At 39.0% G+C, this 14021-nt stretch overlaps 1 pseudogene across 1 annotated transcript; it reads right to left on the bottom strand.

The window, feature by feature from the left end:
- Positions 1 to 3280: 3280 nt before the first annotated feature.
- Positions 3281 to 12795, bottom strand: LOC110055267 (solute carrier family 23 member 1-like; annotated as a pseudogene). The gene is made up of 12 exons (XR_016206187.1): positions 12790 to 12795; positions 11454 to 11681; positions 10082 to 10239; positions 9554 to 9645; positions 8849 to 8916; positions 8496 to 8652; positions 7318 to 7342; positions 6153 to 6276; positions 5865 to 6021; positions 5531 to 5784; positions 4598 to 4871; positions 3281 to 3974 (listed from the first exon to the last, which is right to left on the bottom strand). The product of XR_016206187.1 is annotated as a solute carrier family 23 member 1-like (transcript).
- Positions 12796 to 14021: the final 1226 nt, after the last annotated feature.

Raw genomic sequence — 14021 nt, 5'->3', positions numbered from 1 at the left:
TCGCAACAATTCTTATAACAGTGATACCGTTATCCATTTCGAAATTGTCTTAAGACATTAAATATGTTTGAAAGTAATCAAAATAATTTTTTTAAAACTACTTTAAAGAATGAAAATTAATTTTTAACTCAGTTCAAAACAATTCTAATTGATTTTTAAGATGTGTGTTAACCGTGAGGAAAATAAATTAACCGTTAGCCGTAAAATGCCAAAATTTTAACTGTTAGCCGCAAAAGCCACCACCAGAGAACTTCTTATGGTAAGCTGTGGGCCGTTGAGAATTTGAGCACTCTTAAAGGCAATGGGACAATTTCTTACGATCCTGTCCACCGGGCCCCAAACAGAATACCGTAAAATTACGAAAGCAACGCCCCCCCCCCCCCCAACTTATGAAAATAACGGCTCCCCGTTTGATTCTAAGGGATAAATCTCCCTTGCTAAACCTCCACATAAGGTTTAGGGCGCCCCTATGAAGCGATGACGAATGACGTCATCGCTTAAAAAGAGAATTTAAGCAACGACAGCAGCAACGCCAAGGACGACGTCGACTAAAAAACCAAACGAAAACCGAATGAACCACAGAGGAATGAAATGGTAAACGAGCACAAAGCAAACGTAGAAAAGGACTTTCCCGCCATTTCGTCACAGGTAGCGTTGAGAAAGTGGCTTAGGCTGGCAACGCATCACTCGAGTAACATTCACGGAAGAACTGGGTACCAGGTCTAGAAATAACTTGAGAGGGATAAACTGGGGTGTACGGTCGATATGGGGATTCACTCTCTTGCCTTGATCTTCTCTTGGTCTATCCCATGGAATAGTGACATGCGCATCTAACAATCGAAGCATCAACTTAACAGTGGTAACAAACATCATCATCAACAACAACAACAACAACAACATACGTGTATTTTCCTTTTTCAAATGTTCTTACAATATCGCAGCTTGTAAAATTGTCAGGTGCCTTGAAGTAGTGATCGATATCTGACTTTCTGGCTGACAAAGTTAAGGTCAGCGGCCCCTTTCTCGTAAGTCCCGGTAACTTTAAGAACCAGCTGCAGAAGCATTTATTTATTTATTTATTTCCGTTTCGGATGTTAAGTATAAGTAGTGTGAAGTAGTGTGAAGTAGTGTGAAGTAGTGTGAAGTTGTGTAGTATATAATGTGGATGTAAAAGTAGTATGTAAAGTAATTAAGTAAATTACTATGTAGTGTAGAAGTGTGTGGTAGGGTACTATACAATGTAGGTGTAGAGTCAAGTAGTATGTAATGTAAGTACTTTACAGTACGCGTGTAAAAGTTCCTGTTTTTTTTATTTTTTATTTTTGGAACTTAATGAATGTAATGTAATTATAAAAATAAATAAAAAATAATAAAAAAAATAATAAAAAAACAAGCCATATTTTGAGATTTAAATCTTACGAATAGTAGTGCAGGTTTTAGCCCAATGAACCAGTCCATTCTGTTATGATATTTTTATTGTTTGAATTTCAAAACTATTAAGACAAAATCCGATAGAACATCAAGCAATATATTTCAGGTTTTAGGTGACAAAAACCTGGTACCAGAATAATTTTAAGTATTTTACAGTCATGTTCTTAAAGCTAAATACATAAATAGCTGCCTGAAATAACACCGAAAACAATTTCCCATGGGAACAAGAGAAAATAAAATTTCAAAGACCTTGTGCAAACGCAGGCAAAATTTCATCATCAGTTTCATTTCACCAGTACTTCCAAGTGTTTCATACGAAGTTCAACACTCGTTTTCGACGCTTGGTGTTGCTAGAAATGATTTTTTGTGAGAAGATATTTAAAACAGTCATGTAGAAGTTTGCAATACGATGAAAATAATCTTGGTACTAGATTTTTGTCCACTTGTTACTGGAACTTCTGGTGGATTCCATCTTAATATCTCGATCTTTAATGTAAACACGGCAAACAAAAGCCAGCTTGTCGGGGGCGGTTACGACTAGGAAGTTCGAAAAAAGGGCCCCAGAGCAGGTACTAAATTGGTGCAAAGACGACACTCTCGTGTTTTTGTCGCTATTTAATAGAAAAGAAACAAATTCAACTGTTACTTATTGCGTCACATATGTCATGTGACGATTTTCTGGTAATAGAAGAGAATATATACACGTCAAACTGCTATGGGCTTCGTCAAATACGACATTACGATGATGCCATTTACATTTGTAGATGCATATATACTAGTGATCGATGCAGCAGAACCTCATCTCACAACTGCCTCGTTATTATGACCCATGCCTTTGGCCTGATGAACTCGGCCAATCTCAGCCTTCGGCTTCGGCAAATAATTGATCTACGAGACAACCGAGTTCAGTTTTATCATTCGATCACCAAGTTTGTTGTCATATTTAAATCACTCTCGGCACAGCTCAGAAACGATCTGCCATTTTTCACACAAGAGCGTGGTTGCAATTACGCATGAGCAGAATATTATTTGTAGCAAAACACATTTAGAGTTTTCTACACATGAGCGGACCATTATTTGTGGGCAGTTATTTGCAGGTCACCTGGTAGGCTCTCGGGCAATGAACAGGGAAACAAAACATGGAATGATAATTTTAATTATTAAAATCATGGAAACTCTTCTGTCTGTTACTGTAGGCCAATCCGAAATTGTGCAGGGAACTGGGGCGAAGTTTCAAATTTTAACTGATCGATAAATTGACACCACCACATGAAAGATCGCGTCGATATTAGTCATTTGACCAAAATTGATGCTTTTGGGGTGAACAGAGACCAAGTTGTAGACTTTGAAACATGATTCAAAAATCCATACAAACGTCTCTAATGTTCCCCAAAACCATGTAAACTAATTAAATTTTTTATCAGTTTTGTGACAACTGTAAAATCCCGTCATTCACCTACCATTTGAAAGAAGCTGAGATGAAAATCACACATGTTTGCCCCTTTTTAAGAGTATCACAGAAATCATAAAAAATTTTAAGAGTTTATATGGTTTTGGAGGACGCTGTCTCAACCTTAGAGACGTTTGTATGGATTTTGAACCATCTTTCAAGGTCTATAACTTGGTCTCTGCTCATCCTAAAAGCATCACACTTGGTCAAAGGACCAACCTCAACGTGATCTTTCATGTGGTGGTATCAGTTTATCGATTGGTTAAAATTTGAAACTCGTCCCAGTTCCCTGCGCAATTTCGGAATGGTCTATTTACATAAGAATATATTTAAAAGAAAATGTCGAGCTGAAATTTTCGAGCGTTTGAGAATATTTTAAGAATAAACGCGAGCCTTAGATTTTCAAAAAGAATTTATTTTTGTCTTGAAAATTTGTAAATACAATGCAGTTACATGTTTATAATTAACCCATAAAAAATTCTTCCTTTCTCTAGACGGCAAAAATAGCCAAAAAACAACAAAAGCAGCAATAGCCGTATATTCGATGCAAGTGACTTTTCTGCATGAAGTTATTTGTGTCATAACAGGTTTAGTGCCTGCAGTCTGGCTCCAAAATGACTTCAATGCCATTTAGACACCAAAAACTTATAATTGATACCCCAATATATTCTAAAACGGAGATGTTATACACTATAATCCAAGAAAATTCACAAGAATATTTTCGGCCTAAAATCGGCAGAAAGATAAGAATATTCAGTCTAGGCCGTGTACAGCTAAGCAGTAACGCTTGTCAGTTCCACACCAGCTGTTGGCAAACGATGCTTGTCGTTGTCGTTGTACGGCAGGAAAGGAAAATACTTGGCCACTTTGTAGTTACTGATGCGATTGAGACCAAACGGCAGATCATACACTTTAATAGAAGCTGTTTGAAACTCTTCATCACTGTCGTCTGATAGATGTTGTCTCCAAGTCTTGAGCCCGCGTTCCTCAATGGTACCAGGAATGGTGTTGTCCAGAAACAATGCAACAAAACAACCCACTGCCATGCTTGTTGAAAACAGTACCGTCAGTATCTGGTCGATTTCTGAAACTCCTGTAAAAGACATATGTCATTAATTAAGCCTGGAAAAGTAACAATAAACGGAAATGTGGTGCAAAATAGTACATCGATTGTTATGGAAAAGGTAGTTGTACGAGCGAACATTATTTGACAAACTTCTTGCCATCTATATCGTCCCTATAAAATACGCATATGAATGGTTTAAACTATCTAAACAACGCATTGCATTGGTACACTTTCAATTCGTTCATTTATTGTAATCGGTCAGGTGGAGGAATTCATGGAAAGGATTGTTCGGTTTTGGGGATTGAGCGCAGTAAGAACATGAACGGAGACTATGATCATAGCGTCGATCAAAGTTGTTTTTCATTTTTTTTCATTTCAGTGCCTGTGGTGTTACTGGCCTTGAAGACTCGTGTAAAACTAGTTTCTGTACTGAATTGGTCAGCTGTTATATCTTTGGATCCGTCTGCTGTAATTTATGTAAGTTCAGTTGGTTATGATTCAAGGTCCTTTTGTTGAGGTAAGTTGCATGTAGCTGCTGGCACTGGTTGACACCAGACAACCTGTTCTAAGTCAGTGTACCACCTGTCGATGAAAGCAATTTGTACTTGGGCAAAGCAATATGGATTAACGTTTTCCATTGCAAATCATACCTGTCTGAATTGCGTTGGGATGACCGTTCATGTAATGTGGTAGAGCCAGTCCAAACACAATGGAAAATCCAACGATGAACAAGTTTCTGGAGGAATTCATGTCAGCAAACTGTAGATTTGAGATACCAACTGCAGCGATCATTCCAAACATGACCATGAAAACTCCACCAACAATAGGATCTGGAATGCTGACGAATAACGCGCCAATTTTACCAACAACACCGACAACCATCATCACTATACCTCCAAACTGGATGACACGAAGACTTCCAACCTGTTGAGGTATAAGGCATTTTAAATAAAGATTTCGGTTCATTCAAAATATCGTTCCTTATATTTTCTGCATAAATCAGTCTGAGACTTAGTGGTACGTTCCCTTTGGAAATTGTTTTTCCTAGTCAAACTGACCAAATCCGATACCCAGTAAAGCAAATCCTATTCCTTTTTAGAAAAAAGGCAAATCCCAGTTCCCATTTGACCCCTCTAAAACCCGTCGAAGATAACAGAAATGCAAGGTAATAAAAGTACAAAATTATATAGATTGACCTTGTCTTATCGATATTGTACCCTTAGCTTAACATGGATCAAAGAACTAACAAGACGGGCAGGCTATCTCTGGTTGATCATAAGGACAGTAGCATCACTTCAGGCGGGCGCCACGAGTGAGGACGGAGCAGTCACTAAGCCACCAACCGACAAAACTAAGTAGGTTGCTCCTTTTATACCATTAAGAGAAATAGCCACAGCCTCGTCACAATCATGCCATCCTTCACTATGGAGTGTTTCCAAAAACGCATCGCTGTCACTGTTTGAAGAACAGTGACAATAACAACAACAACAACATCAGCAGCAAGCTAAAGCAGCAGTAACAACATTCACAACGTAAACAACAGCAACAACAAACATTACAAATAACCCGCGCAAATCATTTACCTTTGTGATTCCGATGGCTCCAATGTTCTCACTGTACGAGGTTGTACCATTTCCACTACCGAAAGCTCCTGCCAAGAGACATCCAAATCCTTCCATTCCTATTCCGCGGTTGATTGCATGTTTTGGCGGTGGAGGTGCTCCTGATAATCTCGCGCAGGCGTAGTAGTCTCCCACCGACTCAATGATGGAGGCCAATACCCCAGCAAGCATCCCAAACACCCCTGCGGCACTGACAGTAGGTGTTCCCCACTGACCTGGAAGGATACATCACGTGTTAACAGCACAAGCTCAAGACTGCAAGAATGCAAGAATGACGCCAATTACTTTTACTAACCTGAATACGGAAATCTGAACCATTAGGCTTCTTTCAACACAGCAGTCCTTGAGTCAGTTCTCGCCATGTACTGAGGAATGCTGGGATCAGTAGGAAAACCTCCCGCTGCAGTGATGATGGCACAGATTATCCACGATGCCACAATTGCTAGAATCACCTGTGTAACAAACGAAGCGACACATGTTAAGTTCGAAAAGGCTGACTAAACAAAATGTACAAAAATAAATAAATAAATAAATAAATAAAAATAAAAATACATTTCGCAGCTATCCACAGTGCTATACTCACTGGAAATAATCTGAACAGTGGATATCGGCCACTATAAAAACCTCCCCGTTCTTTGCTATATCCCGGCACCGGAATCTCAAACTTGGTAAGGTACTGTGAAAACAGTACTATTAAGACGATAGTCCTGAAACACACAAACACACGTTCAAAAGAAAGGTACAAAATAATCATATCGATTAGGTAGATGGTATAAATGCTCTCATATCTGCGCTGTAAGCAAAACTCTTTTTGTCCATTAGCAACGCGAGATACAAAAAAACTTTTTTTAATTTATTCAGGATAAGGTACTCAACAAAAATATACTACTACTCAATAAAACAAGCAGCTTCTCATTGGTCACTGAATGACGAATGAGTCAATAAGTAAATTGGTAAAATTTGATTACAGCGTGCAATACACACGAAATTAAAGCGCCAATCTTGGAAGTCAAGATGGCGTCAGTTTGTTTGGTTTGTAAGACCATAACTGTGGTTGAAGAGCACTACAAAAGCTACAACAACTCGGTAGAATGTAGGGTAATACTGGGCGAATGAAATAAAAAAGTTACCTCCAACCTAGACGAATGCGAGCACGAGTATTTGGACATGATTTTGCAACTATTCTGTGTAGGGATAGGCACTAGCTCGAACCCGAGACTTTGAAAGCTGATGGTGGCAGCCCCAGACCGCTGACTAGTTCAAAACTGCAAAGTCACATTTAACGTAATCCAGCAACAGTTCAGCTCACAAAGATTTTCACACCAGCAGGAAAGTTATTGAAACTGATAGTGCCGAAAAACGGTGCTGAACATAAAACGAACCTGCTTGGATCTTCCAAAGATTGTAACTTGCAGTTTAGCAATTCGTGTACAGAATTGCATGACTGGTACAGCAAAATGTTGCTAAGAATATTTTAAACAAAAATGACTAGTGCGATTTTAAGAACTTTTAAACCAAAACTCGTGTTCAAAACAACGAAAGGCGCTCTCTCACACGATTTCCTACACTTCTAAAAGAAAACGTAGCGCCAACAAAGGAAGAAGAGAATCATGATATCATGGTCATAGTTAATTGTATATCAACTAATATACGGATTTGCTTTTGGCTTTTAGCAGAAAAAAAAGGAAACGCAAAGCTTTTCATTCACAGCGAAAATCAGATGAGTAGTAATTCTAATAAATACTCACGTCATTGAAATTCCCCAGTGGTTCCCTGTAAACAAAAAATCAAAGAAAGTCAGTTTAATTGCTCAGAGAATAGAACCCGTTGTAATAAACTGGATTTTTCAATTGGATTTTTCAACAAGAAGATCTTTAAGATCTTACAACCGCGCTTTTAAAAGTTAACTGTTTTGGTAGCATGAGTGACCCGAAGAAAAAAAAACGAAAAAAAAATATCGATTTTGAACCTATTTCCAGCAAATTTGGCACACTGGAAGCTGAGAAAATTACTCTATTTCCGGTCATCATTTTTCAGCTCTTTTCGTCATATCCCCACCTCGGGAGGGTTTTGTAAAGTTAGCGAATTAGTTGCAAGCCACCGTAATGGTGATTGCTGTCGGCGAAATGTTTATTTGCTAAAAAATTGCGGCCAAATCTTTCGGAGATGGAAGTCAGGACATTTGTAAGGATACAGAAAGTAATTTGGGACCAGTTGCTGACTTGTAAGGCTGAAATTATCCAGAAGTAAGGTTTTTTTAACGTGAACGTAACGAAGGCCACGCGGTGAATAAATTATCGGCTCTTCTCACTGTCTCGTTCTGTTTTTTGTTTCGTTCTCTTTTGGAGTCCGCCGAGGTCATTTTTTCGTCTAAATAACTTGAGAAAAGTTCGAAAAAGATGTTCCTCTTGAATTTTCAGCTTTCAGGCAATAATCCTGGATTTTTTTGACCGAAACGTAGGTTCACTGGTTATGTTAATGTGTTTCGGTGGCTATGGGCGACTGTCGCTTCCTTTGTCGACTCACGCAATGAAGCTAGGTTACAAAAAAAATCTAATAATATTTAGTTCTGGTTTTGTTCGATTTCGTTGAAATTTTAATATGATGAAGCTGGATTGTTAACGAATAGATTTTAATACTGCCGATATGAGGTAGCTATTAATGCTAAAGTGATATATCGCTTCGATGTCAGGGTTTTGAAGAGATTTTTTTGCAACGTGTAGGTTCGGCGTGATTTTGTAATCTGAGATTTCTGTTGACCCTGAAGAAACAAGGTTTGGCGAGTAAACATTACCGATTGCGTAATTCAAAGTTGGCCGAGTGGAGACCTACGTCTGGTCTCCGACAAAAAAAAAATTAAAAAAAATAAACCAAGGGTAGAACATGAACCGCGCTCGGCCCATGGCCGCGCGGTTAATTAAATTACCCGCATGTTCGGCTACCACATGAAAGAGTGCCACACCCACCAGTGTGATTGTAGGTGCAATGGTCAGCGGTCTAATAAAGCGAAGAAGAAACTCAATGAGGCCAGTGAAACCGATCACGATTTGAAACAGTGACGAGACAATTATTGCGCCTTGGATCTAGTACCGGAACAAAAATATGTGAATTTATACATCATAAAATAAGTCATATTATTCTCGCATTCTTGCTTATGATTTATTGGAGGACAGACGTAGAGATGACGTAATCAGCATTTTTTGTGTGATGCACAGAACGTACATGTACGCGCACTAATAAATGTAGAGACGTCCCTAGAACAGGTCTTTCAAACCTTACCTCTCTCATGCGAGTTTTCCAGATGTCGCCGTTATTGATTGTAGAGCTTTCAGTTGAGTTACCATTTTCTTGAAATAGTGAAAAAAAATATTAAAATATGTAAGAATCTAAATAACGTGTTACACAGAAACTAGCGTGTTTTCCAGTCTACAAAAATAGCGAAGACGCCCTTCATTCGAGAAACGCCTTGATACATCCCCGAACTAGTGAGTAAAGAAGAAGAATACTGGCCTTAACTACGTAATACATAGAAATTACAGCCAAAGTGCAAGAAGACAAAGACATCTATTTCAGACTTCCTCAGTCTCGTTATAATGACGTATATTACATTCCGAAGTGGGCTTCAATAGAAACATTTTGCAACAGATTAGACAAATAATCATTTTGTAAGTTTCGTTCAAATGTTACGATTGATCGGTTTTATTTGGTAATCTTAGTCCGATGCTTTCAATAAGAAAATGTCTCCATTGACACGAAGCACAACTTTCCAAATGTTTTAGACACTTTTGCTGATTTTTGAGACGTTTCTAAAGAAAACAATCCAGGTGAGCACACTTAACTTACGGAATACCAAGAGTCCGTGTTTCCATTGAGTTATAGTGATATAACTTTTAGCGAGCGCTCTCTTAGAAAGTGTTTTCTAGAGTAAAATATAATTGTTTAACTAATTTTCTACAGTTTGAAGTAGAAACGACTGATCCTTACCTTCAGTTTCGGGACATTTCCACTGAGGTAGAGACAAAATGGCAAATGTCGGAGTAAGAAAAGCAAAAGTTCCTCCTTGTACGATGGGGAGTCTGTAAGTATATAACTTTACTTATTTTATGCTTACTTTTAAAATATAGTCGAAGAGGGGTAATTGGTAATTGATAAGTAGCGTTATCAATAAAATAGCAACAGCTCTTTCCCCAAAACTTCTAAAGTGGTAAAGATTGATCTACGTGTGCTAATGTTATACGAAGTGAGCCCATCGTCATGGCAACGTATGTATAACATGTCCGTCTTACAGACTCTTGAGGATGGTTAAGAAATTATGACTTTGGAGAGCTTTGGAGAAGACACTATTGCGCACTAGGGCAATACCTCAGTGTAATGAGTGACTGTAGTTAAAACCTGAAAGAAAATGTCGATATGAGTAAGGACGATTCGTTATGTTTTGCTGCTCGTGAATACAATTTACTGCTTTACTGCGGTGATTATATTGTTAGCAAACAACTGTATTTTTGTCAATACCTGGCTCCAAACGTAGACTGTAGTAAAGTTACAAGACCAGAAACGAAGAATATAGTGTTCAGTACTTCACTTATGGCAAGCGTGTTATTCGCAAAACACATTGGACCACTCAAAATGAAGGGAATCGCCAGTGTACCTCCTAACATGGTCAAGTAATGCTAAAGAAAGAAAGCAATGTAGAACAAAACGGTTAGGTTTTCTTTTAGCAATCTCGCAGCTACAACATTACTTAGTAACACATATTCCATACTCTTTACGGCCCCGTCCACGCTACACCAAAGACATGTGAGAACCGCCGGAGGAATTTGAGGATCCTCTCTGAAAACGCACCAAATGTTTCGTCCACACGGCGCTGGAGGGATTTAAAAACGCAACAATCACCGGTCATTTTGAATTTTTGTTTGAGGAAACTCGGTGAGTGATGTCACATGATTATCATGACGTCATCGTTTTCGAAAAGCTACGTTTTCAAAATGTTTTCTGTCTACACGAAAACAAAAAGCAGGCTTTTTCATATTTTTCCGCTTTGTAGAGCTCGGATTTCCTAACAGATTAGTGTGGACTTTAGGCCTAGCCGGAGAAATAAAGCTGCGTTTTCAAATTTCTCCGGCGTAGTGTGGACGCTGCCTAAGTTACGTTAGTAAGAGAGACTGTAATCACGAACAACTGAGCTAGGACCACAGTCACGCCTGCGTTGTTAACTTTACAACCCGCCTTGTACATGAAACGTCACAACTGCTTACAGCGGATATTTATGACTTTGTAGCAGCCTTTGTCCAAGTGGAACTAATCTGCTCGGATAAAGACCAACCGGCGTTTGAAAGTCGCCGTACTGTCTTGTTGTAAAAAAAGTGACAACTAATCCCGGCATGCATAAGTTAGTGCTGCAGTTCACAGGGAAATGAAGGTAAGTCCAGGTGTTTCATCTAAACCGACCAACACATATTCCATCCGATTAAATCAGTCGTCACCTAGAACAGAAAGGAACATAATCTGTAGATCTACTACTACAGAAAACTGAGGAAAACTAATTTAAGTTAATATTTGTTATTGTTATATGGCCAGCTCCGTGAGCGGGCAAGATGAATCAAATCCTGCGCTGTGATTGGCTACTCGAGCGGGCAAGATTGAGCTATCCTACCCGCTCGGGACTACCCGCCTTGTCCCGAAAGGAAAACTTCTCCGAAAGTCTTATAATAAATCCTTTATTGACCAAGCTTGTTTGGTCGAGATGGCTGGAAATTGGCCTCGTCCTTTTTTTGCGTGTTTATGGACCGAGACGGAGTCGAGGTCCATAAACACGCAAAAAAAGAACTTGGCCAATGTCCAGCCATCTTGACCTCACACTTGGTCAATAACCCATATGTCTTACCTGGAGACCCAACAATAAGCAGATGTACCATGGTGGGTTCTCGTCGATAAGGTAAGACAAGCCAAGAGGTCTTGCCCTCTTCTGAGGCAGTGGTTGAGCATCAGGCCCAGGTGTTTTCGAGGCAGAATAAAGAATGTGAGTATTTTGAGTCAGTGAACTATATTTTGTTTCAGAAATTTTCAGTAATGTAGATCTATTCGGTGTGTCTGTAGTGTTAAAAAGGTGCCCCTGCTAAATACACTACGAATGCATTCAGTTCCAAATAGAAAAACAAAATACTAGCTCCAGTGGCTTACGTTCTCCAAAAGACTTGGAAAGTGGTCATTTCACGTTGTAGGCTCGCAAGGACAGCCACGAAATGTACAAAGTGCAGCCTGGAGGTGCAGGGTGCAGATGCACGTGAAGATCCATTGTTCCGCTTATTAACTAGACTTTGTTCTCAAGATCTTTTCTTTGATTTTCTTTGTCTTGTGACTTTCGAATGTCACAAAAGTCTGTCGAGGCCTCCGTTATACTTAAGTTTCGTCTCTTTTCTTAAACAGGCAAGAGGGATGTTTGAATTTTTCCGGCTTGAATCTCCACTTTCAAGCTAGTCGCTCGACATTTTATCCATACTTCTCGTTAATACCTGGGCCCCGTCCACACTACGCCGGAGAAATTGAAAATGCAGTCTTATTTCCGCGGTTAGGCCCACTGTCCACATTAAAACGGAGCTTTTCGAAAACGCTTTTCAAACCAGAGGAATTTAAAAACGCCAGCTTTTCGTTTTCGTGTGGAAAAAAACGTTTTAAAAACGGAGCTTTTTCGAAGGCGATGACCTCACGGTAATCAGGTGATTTCCCTGCCGGCGTCTTTTTTAAACACAAATCCAAAATGACCGTTGCGTTTTTAAATATTTCCGGCGTAGTGTGGATGAAAAACATTTCATGCGTTTTCAGAGTGAAAACTCCATTTTCAAATTTGTCCGGCTTATTGTGGACGGGACCTTGTTCATGCAGCACTAAAGTTCAATTTATCTATCATCTTACCCGCCTTCTCCTAAACTTCTTTCTTAAGTTTATCACCAACACTCTCCTCTAGCTTTTTGATTAACGGCCGCAACGCGACATTTTTGATACCTCGATTTTATCGAAACCGCTGTAATATGGTGTCTGACCTATCTTGTCTAGGCAGCTTCTAGTCCTTAAAACCTAACTTTGGGTATCATGGTGGTAGACATTTTTGATATTGATTTAAATATCAATATTGCTGTGTATATAATCCTTTTTAACGATTTTTAAAATCTATATTGCCAGTGTGCTGTGACGCCCAAAATCATTGTCAAAACTTGACTTACCTCCATATCTTGTACCATTGTTTACCTTTCACGTACGCTACGACGCCTTCTGTTGACTTCTGATCAGACTGACGACATCATAGAATCATGAGGGCAACGTGACTCTCAAGTGACTGGCGTTATGTACACTGTTGGCCGCTGCATCTAATTGAGAATTTGAGCACTCTTAAAGACACTGTACCCATAAAACGTGACATTCAAACTCTTAATGAAGGACAATTTGCCCATCTCTAGATACTGTCTACCGGGTCCCAAACATAGTATTAGATAAATGGGTCATTGACCAAGCGTGAGGTCAAGATGGTTGGATATTGGCCAAGTTCTTTTTTTGCGTGTTTGTGGACCGAGACAAATTGGAGGTCCATAAATTCGCCAAAAAAAAAAAAAAAAAAAAAAAAAAAGAACAAGACCATTATCCAACCATCTAGAACGAACGAGATTGGGTCAATAACGGATTTATTATGTGGCTTTCTGGGAAGTTTTTTCTTGCCGGACACAGCGGGTAGTTCCAAGGGAGACGTTTTATATCCGACGTTATTCGACGACGGTTTGACATCATATTTTGGCTTAAAATCGCTTTCACAAAAGGATACTTTGGATTTAAGGGATATTTAAGACAATAACTGTATCATATATTGTATCATATACTACAGCAAAAGTCTGCAGAGATTGTCGTACAACGTAGTTTAGTAGTTAACCACAAATTTAGGGAATTGTGTGTTTTCTGATAGAAGCATGAAGAGTCCATGAACTTCCCACAAACTGCAGGCAACAACTAGTCAACAATTACGGATATAGAGGCATCGCTAACAAGTCATATAACAAGAATGAACTGGTTTTATTGAACATGCTGACGTCAGCATTTTCACTTGATTTGGTCAATGTAGGCATAACCACAATTTGCTATTGTGTTATACACTCAAATGTGTCTAAATAGCCTAGCAGTGAAAGGTCATTTTTAGAACTAAATTCGAGTTGGGAAAGGCATTGTGATTTCAAACGAAAATATATACGCCTCGAATAAGCCTATATGCCATCGACTTTGACAAAACGTTGATCACTCACTGATGATCTGATTACATTTCTAACTGGGCCAGTGAAACAGTTGAACTGACCTGCCTGACGACCATTCCGTTATAACAGCCTTTGATGAGAATAGAATAGCTAAGCCAGTCATTACAGCGGTTTTCAACTGAACATTTTAAAACCAAAACAAAAGTAATCGCTCTAGC

The sequence above is a fragment of the Orbicella faveolata genome, unplaced genomic scaffold (genome assembly GCF_042242905.1).
Source record: "Orbicella faveolata isolate gen_17 unplaced genomic scaffold, um_ofav_v1 contig_13, whole genome shotgun sequence".
NCBI lineage: Eukaryota > Metazoa > Cnidaria > Anthozoa > Scleractinia > Merulinidae > Orbicella > Orbicella faveolata.
This window is presented reverse-complemented; position numbering and strand designations above follow the sequence as displayed.